We start from the raw sequence: 12,246 nt of genomic DNA on the forward strand, positions 1-12,246 counted from the left end.
CTGTAATTATTTCTATGCTTTATATATTCTGAGGTAAGTTGATCTATAGTGTTCCATCATATTCTATAAATATGTTATGTGTTTGTATACTTTGTGCCCAGTTTGACCCATTTAGCAGAAGTCAGCCTGTTTAAGGCTCTGATATCTATTTTGTAGGACTTAAAGCAGTTATGACATGACATGGTCTGATTTCCTCACTCAATAAAGGAATATTTAATATATCAGTCTACTCTTCATTCTATCACAAACGGTTATCACAGCTCGTACATTTTATTTTTACACATATATGTCAGCATTGAGCCAAATTTAGTAATACCAACATATTAAAAGAACAACATTTGTCTCTTATATATAATACATCGATATATACACTGTCAAAGATACTTGTCTTTGAGTGAAGATTTAAGGTGATGGGAAATATAAATAACTGCAACTTGAATCTTTACTGAAGCTCAGTATTTGACACAGAGTTCAAGTTCACTGCTGTAATAACAAGTAATGATTAATATAATAATAACTTTAATATTGGCCATATTATATTTTCATTGCCATTGCCACTTTAGTTTCATGAACAACATTAGTTAATTGTTAATTACTAACTAATTTTAAAATGACTGTTCAGTACAGAAATGAAGCCCAACAATCATGTTTTACAGTCCCGTGGTCTCAGCCTCAGATACTTATCACATCAAAGCTCATAGAAAAACAAACACATGAACAAAAACAAATGAATTTTCTCCTTTATTTCTGTCAAACAATACTGTATGAAACTGTTAGCAGAGCTGCTCTGGGCCACGTCATGGCATAATATTTTTGAGGGAGAATAAAAAGTCAACACACATATCTTATTTCTGACGGAGGACTCTGCCACTACACTTCTCCAGTCCATTCACAAAGTCGTTGCATGGTGAGACATGGATAGGAAGTGGGCGGAGCCTTTTACCGTCATTTTATTGTGACGCAAAGTACAAACACCTGTGGACACACAATCCAACACCCCCACTTGTACACAGGTTGGGGAAAAACAGTCCTCCGAAAAAAACATCTTACATTCCAAACACAAATACAGAGAATTTGTCTAACTTAGACTTTGAAACTGGTTTCGTCATCATATCTGCTACCATTGACTCAGTTGGACAGTAATCAATGAGCACTTTCCTTTCATGTACAGCTGACCTTATAAAATGATATTTCACATCAATGTGTTTACATCTTTGTCTGTTCACTGGATTTTTTGACAAAGCGATTGTTCCCTGATTGTCCTCCAATATCATAGGTATTTCATACTCAAACTCATCAAGATCTTGAATCAAATAAGTCAAATACATACACTCCTGAATTGTTGCTGCTAATGCCATGTATTCGGCTTCACAAGTTGATAGTGCTGTAGTTGTCTGCTTTTTGGTTTTCCATGATATCAAAGGACCATTTTCATTTAGGCTTACACAATAACCTGTCATACTGCGTCTATCAGAAACATCGGATGCCCAGTCTGCATCACTGTATGCTTGTAGACCTAGTTTTCCACTTGAACATTTCCTAAAACACAGTTCTTTTCCTTGACTACCTTTTAGATACCTCAGAACATGTTTCACTGCTGTCCAATCATCAACAGTTGGCGCATTGAAGTGTTGTGACAGTTTGCTGACAACATAGCTTAAATCAGGTCGCGTACAATAGCTCAGATAAATAAGACATCCTACCGCTTCACGATATCTCCTCACATCTGGTAATGTCTCGAATTTATCAGAATGAGTCCATTTCTGTTCACAGGGTGTTAACCTTGGCTTACAGTTTTGCATGTTAAATCTTTTTAAAATGTTCTCAATATATATTTTCTATGACATTTTGACACATTCTTTTTCTTGAAGAAAATCTATTCCTAGAAAATGGTTAAGTTTCCCCAGATCTTTCATTTGGAATTTAGAAGAGAGCATTTCTTTCACGCCTGAAAGCACATTTTCATTGTTAGCTGCAATGAGTAAATCATCCACCCACACTATGATGATTACTTTTTCACTTTCAGTTTCTTTTGAATACACACAATGATCAGCAATATTTTGTCTAAATCCACAACTGCTTAAATAGTCATGTAAGGTTTGGTTCCAGTTACGACCCGATTGCTTCAGCCCATAAAGTGATTTCTTTAGTCTATACACCAGTTTATTAGTCTCACTTGATTCTGTCTCAAAACCTTCTGGTTGTTGTATATATATTTCTTCATTTATTGGTGCGTGTAGATAGGCGGTTTTTACATCCATCTGGTGAACCAACATATCATCCTGAACCACTTTCTGCATCAAAACTCTCACACTCGATAAATTAGCAGTCGGTGAAAAAGTCTCCTCATAATCAACTCCTTTTGTTTGACTAAAACCTTTAGCCACAAATCGAGCTTTATATCTGTCTGATCCGTCTGAGTTCTTTTTAACGGCATAAACCCATTTACCCCCCACTGCTTTCTTACCCTCTGGTAAAGTGGTTAAAGTAAATGTGTCATTCTCCTTAAGGGATTGAATTTCTTCATTCATCGCTTTTTCCCATTCTTTTGACTCACTTGACACAATAGCTTCACTAAATGATGTGGGTATTTCACACAACAATCTGTAGCAATAATCAACACTAGTTTGCATCTGTTCATTTTCACACTCTTTCACATCCGTGATATAATCACTCAAATAATCAGGTCTCTTTCTGATTCTGGATGGATAACGTGTAGCTCCAGCATCTACTTTATCCTCAGTTTTAACCTCGGACTCAGTTTGACTGCTTTCACTACCATCTGGAATGTCCTCATCCTTCGTCTGTTTGGGTTCACCATCTTTTCTGGATTCATAAACCTCATCTTCATACATCTGATCACTCTGTGTTTGTTGATCCATTGTCGCGGGATTTAGTATTTTTATCAATCTGTGCTTTTCAACCTTCCCGGTTTTTGGGAAATAGATCAAATATGCTGGACTATTTTTGTCATATCCCAAGAAAACACCTTTGTCGCATCTTGGATCCAGCTTTCCCCTATTTTGTTTATAAGCATAGCACAATGATCCGAATTTTTTCATTCTAGAAAGATCAGGTCTTTTTCCAGTTAACATCTTATACGCTGTCTGACCTGTGCGTTTGTTAAAACATCGGTTCCTAATCACTCCCGCGGTTTGTACTGCATATGGCCATAAAGACTTTGGCAATTCGCTCTCAACTAACATGCATCTCGCCATGTCAAAAAGTGTACGCCAGTTCCTCTCTGCTGTTCGGTTTTGATGAGGCGAATATGGCGCCGAAGTTTCCTGCCTAATGCCGTGTCTACTTAATAAATCTCTGAACTGACTGCTTGTAAATTCAGTTCCATTATCAGAACGAATGCACTTGATTTTCCCATATGACGCCACATCTGCAATAAATCTTTCAGTTGCTTGAGTTGTATCACTTTTGTGTTTCAGATTATATACAAATGTTGCACCTGAATAATCATCAACAAACAACAAAACAAACTTAAACCCTTCTTTAGAGTTTGGCGTAATCGGACCAGCCAAATCCGTATGTACCAACTCTAATGCTGCCCTGGCCTTTTCATCCGGTTCTCGGTTCCTAGTTTGAATAAACTTCCCTTGTATACAGGCTTCACATTGCATATATTTGTTGATTTTACCCTTAATTTCCATTCCATCAACGACATTTTGCAGATTTTGAACATCCTCATAATTACAGTGTCCTAGGATTTCATGCCACGTTTGCATATCAAAACATCCATTACATTTATCTTCAAACTCTTGCACAGTGTTTATAAAGAACAGTCTCTCGTGTTCATATATAGGGAATTTTGTTCCATCAACATGTTTAAGAAAACTGTCCCCGTGTTTGAAAACCACAGTGGCTCCGTTACTAGTAGCTGCTTTTACTGACAAAATGTCCTGTGGGAACGATGGAATGTAGAGTGCTTGTTTCAATGTTACCTTGTGGCTGCGTCCTTTACTGTCGATCATACTTATCTCAGCATCTCCTCGCCGCTTTGCAGCTCCTCTGCTCCGCCTTCCGTCAGCCAACTCTACACAATGAGCCTCGGGTTGAAATGTGTCATCAAAAGTCTTAAAACTCTCGATCTTCGTGAAGATACAGTGGGGCAAAAAAGTATTTAGTCAGCCACCGATTGTGCAAGTTCCCCCACCTAAAATGATGACAGAGGTCAGTAATTTGCACCAGAGGTACACTTCAACTGTGAGAGACAGAATGTGAAAAAAAAATCCATGAATTCACATGGTAGGATTTGTAAAGAATTTATTCGTAAATTAGGGTGGAAAATAAGTATTTGGTCACCTCAAACAAGGAAAATCTCTGGCTCTCACAGACCTGTAACGTCTTCTGTAAGAAGCTTTTCTGTCCCCCACTCGTTACCTGTATGAATGGCACCTGTTTGAACTCATCATCTGTATAAAAGACACCTGTCCACAGCCTCAAACAGTCAGACTCCAAACTCCGCCATGGCCAAGACCAAAGAGCTTTCGAAGGACACCAGGAAAAGTATTGTAGACCTGCACCAGACTGGGAAGAGTGAATCTACAATAGGCAAGCAGCTTGGTGTGAAAAAATCAACTGTGGGAGCAATCATCAGAAAATGGAAGACATACAAGACCACTGATAATCTCCCTCGATCTGGGGCTCCACGCAAGATCTCATCCCGTGGGGTCAAAATGATCATGAGAACGGTGAGCAAAGATCCCAGAACCACACGGGGGGACCTGGTGAATGACCTGTAGAGAGCTGGGACCAAAGTAACAAAGGTCACCATCAGTAACACACTACAACGGCAGGGAATCAAATCCCGCAGTGCCAGACATGTACCGCTGCTGAAGCCAGTGCATGTCCAGGCCCGTCTGAAGTTTGCCAGAGAGCACATGGATGATACAGCAGAGGATTGGGAGAATGTCATGTGGTCAGATGAAACCAAAGTAGAACTTTTTGGTATAAACTCAACTCGTCGTGTTTGGAGGAAGAAGAATACTGAGTTGCATCCCAAGAACACCATACCTACTGTGAAGCATGGGGGTGGAAACATCATGCTATGGGGCTGTTTTTCTGCCAAGGGGACAGGACGACTGATCCGTGTTAAGGACAGAATGAATGGGGCCATGTATCGTGAGATTTTGAGCCAAAACCACCTTCCATCAGTGAGAACTTTGAAGATGAAACGAGGCTGGGTCTTCCAACATGACAATGATCCAAAACACACCGCCCGGGCAACAAAGGAGTGGCTCCGTAAGAAGCATTTGAAAGTCCTGGAGTGGCCTAGCCAGTCTCCAGACCTCAACCCCATAGAAAATCTGTGGCGGGAGTTGAAAGTCCGTGTTGGTCGGCGACAGCCCCAAAACATCACTGCTCTCGAGAAGATCTGCATGGAGGAATGGGCCAAAATACCAGCTACTGTGTGTGCAAACCTGGTAAAGACCTATAGTAAACGTTTGACCTCTGTTATTGACAACAAAGGTTATGTTACAAAGTATTGAGTTGTATTTTTGTTATTGACCAAATACTTATTTTCCACCCTGATTTACGGATAAATTCTTTACAAATCCTACCATGTGGATTCATGGATTTTTTTTTCACATTCTGTCTCTCACAGTTGAAGTGTACCTCTGGTGCAAATTACTGACCTCTGTCATCATTTTAGGTGGGGGAACTTGCACAATCGGTGGCTGACTAAATACTTTTTTGCCCCACTGTATGTGACGTCGCTCCCGTATCCACCAATAGCTGGTTATTCAGCATCTCTTGGCCGCCGTCCGGGACCCTCTGGGGTTTGGAGCCCGTCTTGAACGCGTAGTCCTTCTCCACGACCCCTCTCGCTTCATCCCGTCTTAGCTTCCTTCTACAGGTCGCATCTTTGTGTGTACTACTCCGGCAAAAACTGCACCATACTCTAGATCGGCACGTTCTTGCAGTGTGTCCCTTTAGTCGAAAATTTAAAACACACAATCTCATTATTCTTTGATCTTCGGTCATCTGCTCGCCATGAAGTAGAATCCTGGTCTGATTGCACTTTTGTCCTCATTACGTTGTCATTAGTTATAGCCACACGCATTCGCTCGGTTTCTTCATAACTTCTGAGTTTTACTTTAAAATCTGAAAATGTGATTTTTGCTTCACTCTGTGTAACGTGCACAATCAGGGGTTTAAACGTCTCTGGTAGACCTTTCATTATCATTGCGATCAGAAGTCCATCAGTTAGTGACTCACCCGCATTTTTTAACGCTGTGATAATTGCTTCTGCTCGGATAATATAGTCCGTCACACTTTCATTCTTTTCATTTGTGAGAGAAGTGAGTTCGGTGTACAGACTTATGATCCTTGGCTTGCCCACTCCTGCATAATGACCTCTCAAAATTTTTAGGGCCTTCCGTCCGTCATCAACTGCATCTCTCATAACTAACGATAAACTTTTGTCATCCAGAAATTGTATCAACTCTGCATATGCTTCTGCATTTTTGTCATCATCTTCACCATCGGCTTCTTCATCACCCTCAGCCTTTAAGATGACATCTTTCAAACCTTGTAGTCTGAGATGACCAAGGAACTTCGTTTCCCATATCTCATATTTCCTTTCATCTCCATCAAATTGCAAACGGGAATATCGACTGCCCGACTCTGCCGTGCGTCTGCTCATGATGCACAAAAACGCTTACTCACTCAATCGTGCCAAACTTTTAACACCTGCCGGTAACTTGCGCAGCGGAAGCGTGCTGGGCCCATAACCTGTTAGCAGAGCTGCTCTGGGCCACGTCATGGCATAATATTTTTGAGGGAGAATAAAAAGTCAACACACATATCTTATTTCTGATGGAGGACTCTGCCACTACACTTCTCCAGTCCATTCACAAAGTCGTTGCATGGTGAGACATGGATAGGAAGTGGGCGGAGCCTTTTACCGTCATTTTATTGTGACGCAAAGTACAAACACCTGTGGACACACAATCCAACAGAAACGTTTCCAGCGGTGAGTATCATGGTTGCTAGGCAACCTGAGCAGTGCGACGGAGCCTAGACCGTCCCATTTCACAAGCCTCTCACTTCCGACCTTAGCGGTCTTTGAGTACGCGGCCCTTGTGGACTGCTAAGGCTGCGTATTTTAAGGCTGCAGACCCTGAATTGGGATACAGCCACAGAGACAGAACACCAAACCATGATAACCGAAACATGGGAAAATAATAATCAAAACTGTACACTAAGAAAGCAGAACAACAAAGCATGGAGCAGCAAAAAACCAAAACACAGACAGCAATAAATACAAAACACACAGTGAAGGGAAAGGGTGAACACAAGACCCAGGGAACACAGATAAACGTGAAGGCAAGAGGACCTAAAACAGTGAATAAAAAATAACCACAAACTCAAAATGCTGGGTCGAGAGACCCAGGACCATGACACCTAAATGCATTGAGTTGCCACTATGTGATTGCCCAATTAGTGAGTAGTTAACGAGCAGTTCGAGGTGTACCCAATAAAGGTCACTCTTTTTTACATTTGTTTTAGAATTGCAATATCCTCTTTACACAGGGCCAGGAAAGCATTTCCCCTTGAAAAATAAGATAATAGAAAACAACCTATATTTGTATTCACTCAGGTTCTCTTCATCTAATCTGATAACAGATAAATGAGAGAACAAACCAAAAAATAACTTATCAGTCAAATACTTTTTCATACCACTTTGTAAGTACGTAACTGTATTTACTTAGTATAACTGTGAATAATTACACAAAACCTTAGTGTTTCATATAAAAGCAAAGCTTCATATGTCTTCTTTCCAACAAGGTAAAGCAGGCTTTTATTACAATTAAGTTCAACATACAGTGGTTCATTTGGTGTGGTCATTTTGGAACATTTACCAGTTATCTAACCCACATGTGAATTGGAAGGACTGTGTAAGAATTGGCGGGACAACTACACACAAGCCTCATTATTATTCACACATGTGTGAATATTCATGAGGTCCTGCTATTACACACGCTACCACCAGGGACACTCTTGGTGATACACAGATTTAACACAAAATCAAGTTTATATGTATTAAACCGACATCTTGATTTTTTTGTTTTTTTAGGGTTAGTGGACCAATAGAAACCACTCTACGTTGTTAGATTTCAGTCAAAATTAGCAGGACACCGCCTCTGTCCTGTTAATTCAAAATGTCCTTCTAGTGTGGTGTGTATTCAGACGAAATGTCCAGCTAATACATGTTTACCAACGCACATATGTGTGTGTGTGTGTATATGTGTGTGTGATTGTATGAACATAAGTCAGCATACTTAAAATGTAATTTCTTTTCCTTTTCCAGCAGTCTCAGTTCCCCCAGCTTTCACGGCAATCCTCAAAGCCCTTCTGGACACGCTGGGAAACCCCTTCCTTACCGCCACTGTAACAAACAAAAGTCACAGTTCTATTACTTTTATCAGAGTTAAAATAAAAATGTGATTTATGTTAGCTGGCTTCATTTAGCAAACAGATATTTCTGTTTATATAGATACAGATATTAATACAGATAATTTTACCTCTTTTTTTTCCTAGATGGGAAGTCTATCCAGTTCACATTACAGTAATGCTAACACCCCTTTTGGTCGTCTCTCCTTACCTTCCAGCATTCATAAATCTGTTGACCTTCTTTGTCTGAGACCAACCACTACAATGCATCATCACCTATTTGTATTGGTAACTTACTTTACAACCTATTTTAATGGTTGCAAAGTAAGTTACTTGTGCTGTATGCAATTTTAGATACACAGAAAGTCTTCACTTACTATATATGGCTGTCATAGTGTCCTTATCAAGGGCAGTTCTTCACTCTGCGCCGATGTCCGTTTTGCTCTGTCCTCCTATAAAAAGCATGAACATTTGAGTGTTTGACTAGTTTTAGATTTCCAAAAATTTGATATTTGTACAACTAAACATTTGAACTACAATATATGCTATTGAGCGATACTTTTATGGGTAATTTTTGGTAAAGAAACTGGTGACAGAGTTGTAGGCTTTTTAAAGTACTATTAGCTAACCATTTGAACTGACTTTCAAAGCTGATTACCTTTTAAATTGCTGTGGATCAAAACCTCCAGTGGGAAGGCGGCCATTAGAAGAACACGCACCATTGAACCTGAAAATAACAAAAACAAACAAAAAACAGAACAATATATAAGAGTCCGGTAGGGTAATAAATCTCTTCTGAAGCAATATAGTTCATTTTGGGTGAAAAACAAAACATTCCTCTAAAACATATATATACTGACATCAGCAATCAACATCATGATTGTAATTATTTCCTTTTTAGTACATCTACTGCTGTTTGCATGTGTCAAGCACTACGACTGTATCTATGCATATAAATTCACCATATATATCCAGCAAAAATGTTTTGTTATAGTCAAAAGGAAAACAAACAAAGGCATTCAATCAGAGGTGAGAAATTAATTGGGAATATGAATTATAGGTGAACTATTCTTTACCTACTAGCAATCAAGCTTCTTTAACCAAGAAGCTTGAAATATTTGAATGTAAAATAAAATAAATAAATAAATAATAATAAAAATAACATGATGTAATTAAAATGCACAACTTACATTAAGGAAATCTGCATTTGTATCCACAGGCTAAAAGTAAAACAGTAAATGTGTTAGTGATAGTACAGGTATTTGTAAAAAAAAAAAAAAAGCCGGAAGTAACTGTGACGCTTCTAGTGGGATGCTAAATGCAGAGATTTATATTTACAGTATAATACTGCATGTACGGGTAACTGTGTTGTGAACTGTAACTGAATATTAGAGAATCTCAGAGAAATTAAATGTATTTATTTTTTGAATTTATCAATCATAAAACCGTCTGTTTTGAAGGCCTGTTACGATAGCGACTTTTTGTTGGTCGGTATATTGCCCCATAAACAATTGCGACAAGTTATGTCATTGTCATTTTAAGACCATTTTATGTCTTTGAATGTATAATCATAATATAACACCATAATAATGCAAGATCTACACACTTTCAATTGACAAACCAACATCTAATTCTTAAAGTATTTAGATCATTGAAATTAGGAATCAAAATATTAGATACCTTAAAAACTTGAATAAATAGTAAATTTTCTAACAAATAGAAAACAATGTTATTGTTTTGTTATCATTATATTTTATTTTTGTAAATATAATGGCGGATAAATTACATCATCAACAATTATTGAGGTCATGTACATGTATTGTGTGTTAAGTCGATATATCGATTATTGTGATAGGCCTACTGTTTTGGTATCATAACGAGCTTGTCAAACATGCATGACCACTAAACAATGTCTAAGCAGTAGTATTGGTCTGAATGACAACAAACATAACTAGTGTTTTGGAAAATCTGTTAGAAAACAGTTATTTCAATAATTATGATTAGCATGTGACACAGACACCGCATAAAAAACTACAACAACAAATACTTACTTTAGGAGGATGGGGGAGGGCAGCATGAGGTTGAGACTTTGACATCTGTAAAAAACAAATTCATGTATTACAAACAAGTCACTTAAAAATACATTAATGTGGCAGACTGTTCCCTGTTCAGATGCAGTGTATAAGTACAATCAGGGCTGTCACAACAATGGGGTGGGGCCAAGTGGCTGCAACCCTAGGTACAATGTGCAGGTATATATAATTACATATAATATATGTGAATAAAGCAAGAATCTGTTTAGGTTAGTCACTGTGCTGACTGATGCTTGCTAGGTTTATATGATTGCAAACTGCACAAAAACAACAACGGCAACAACATTAATGACAATGACAAACAAAATTACTTACATTTATGTAAATCTCACATTAGGAAGATCTGCATTCGATTTCATGGGCTGAAATAAATAGGCAGAAACATTACTGCTAAAAAAATAAAAAACAAAAACTCTAAAAAGCCTAAAAATGACTTAAAAAGCAAGGAAATGTGGAACATTGTAATTAGCGAACATTAATAAAGCATAACTGTTCTTTGTTTCTAACCTTGGTAAGTACTCTGTAGCCAGAAGGAGAAGTAGGATTTCTGTGAAAGCCAAATTAAATGTGAATAGGCTTTGATAGTTATTGAGAAGGCAGAATAATAAGAAAAGGCAAAAGTACGTCACAATATAATTAATTAAGTTACATATTTTGATTACCAAATTATGGAAGCATGGAGCTGCCACCCAGGCAAAAGAAAAATAGAGCTGTATCACGTTATGACGTGAAATGTTTATTGTTCTAACATTATGCTTTTCATGTTTGTATAATATAATATCACGTTATTATAATATACATAATTGTCACGTTCGCACAATATTGTACGGACGTGATAATTATGTACATTTTTCGTACAATGTTGTTCAAACATGTTGTTCAAACATGATAGTATATTGTTAGAACGATAAACTTTTCACGTTATAACGTGATATACTTATATTTCTCTTTTGCCTGGGTGGCAGCTCTACGCTTCCGTTCCAAATACACGAGAATAAAGTAATATTATATGGGAAAAGGCACCTGCTAGCTTGATGATGGAGGCTTCTTAGACTGGCCACCCGCCTTGGCTTCTTGTCGCCACTCCACGAAATAAAGGTCCGTTTCCTCCATGCCGGCTAATTATTCATCCTCATTAAAATCTCGTATATGTTCAGTTGGCAGAATTGAGAATTTTACATCTTCCAACCACTTAATTAACGCGAACATAATCGGCTTGTTTCTTCCCGTCTCCTGTATCCGGCCGTTCCTCTCGCTGTCAGATTTCGCGCCTCAGAGACGTCGTTATTTTTCAAAAAAAAAAAAAAAAGAAGAAAGAAAGAAACAGTAACAACTACTAAAGAGAGTTTTTGCACGTTCATTGCACATTTGTGGGAATGTTTAAATATTTAATTTTTATTAATTACTTTTCATTATATCTTTATTTTTTAAACCACCGTGGCAATGCGCATGCGCATACACTCCTGCACGCAAAGGGCTTTGGAGTTGACGTAATGTCGCAATGCATTGTGGGAGCGCAGCACCATCTTGGCAGGTCACGAATCAAAACAAGATTGCTACGAACCATTCTGAAACGTAGCTCAAAAGAAAATGACGGTATAGAGACAGATTCTGTCCAGATGCAAAGAGACGGTACTTGATTGTTGAAATGTGGACCCGTATGAAATATAGCCGTGGAGTAGAAACCCTGAAGACCAAACCGCTATTGACTTAGCATGATCTACTCTCATACCTTGTCTGTGGA

General features: G+C 38.3%; 1 long non-coding RNA gene across 3 annotated transcripts in view; it reads right to left on the reverse strand.

Annotated features, from left to right (window-relative positions):
• LOC146710663 (uncharacterized) overlaps window positions 1-11,168 on the reverse strand; it is a 312,796-nt gene extending 301,628 nt beyond the window's left edge. The window contains exons 1-7 of one of the 3 annotated variants that reach the window (XR_014919992.1): window positions 11,010-11,168; window positions 10,818-10,864; window positions 10,461-10,505; window positions 9,600-9,629; window positions 9,068-9,136; window positions 8,787-8,861; window positions 7,692-8,404 (exon numbers count right to left, since the gene is read on the reverse strand). This is a non-coding gene — a long non-coding RNA (uncharacterized LOC146710663). The other 2 variants (XR_014919993.1, XR_014919991.1) reach the window with 2 other exon arrangements.
• Window positions 11,169-12,246: the final 1,078 nt, after the last annotated feature.

This window comes from Copadichromis virginalis, linkage group LG4 (assembly GCF_057382275.1).
Source record: "Copadichromis virginalis isolate Kocher_CV1m ecotype Utaka linkage group LG4, C_Virginalis_male_GT1.1, whole genome shotgun sequence".
Lineage (NCBI taxonomy): Eukaryota > Metazoa > Chordata > Actinopteri > Cichliformes > Cichlidae > Copadichromis > Copadichromis virginalis.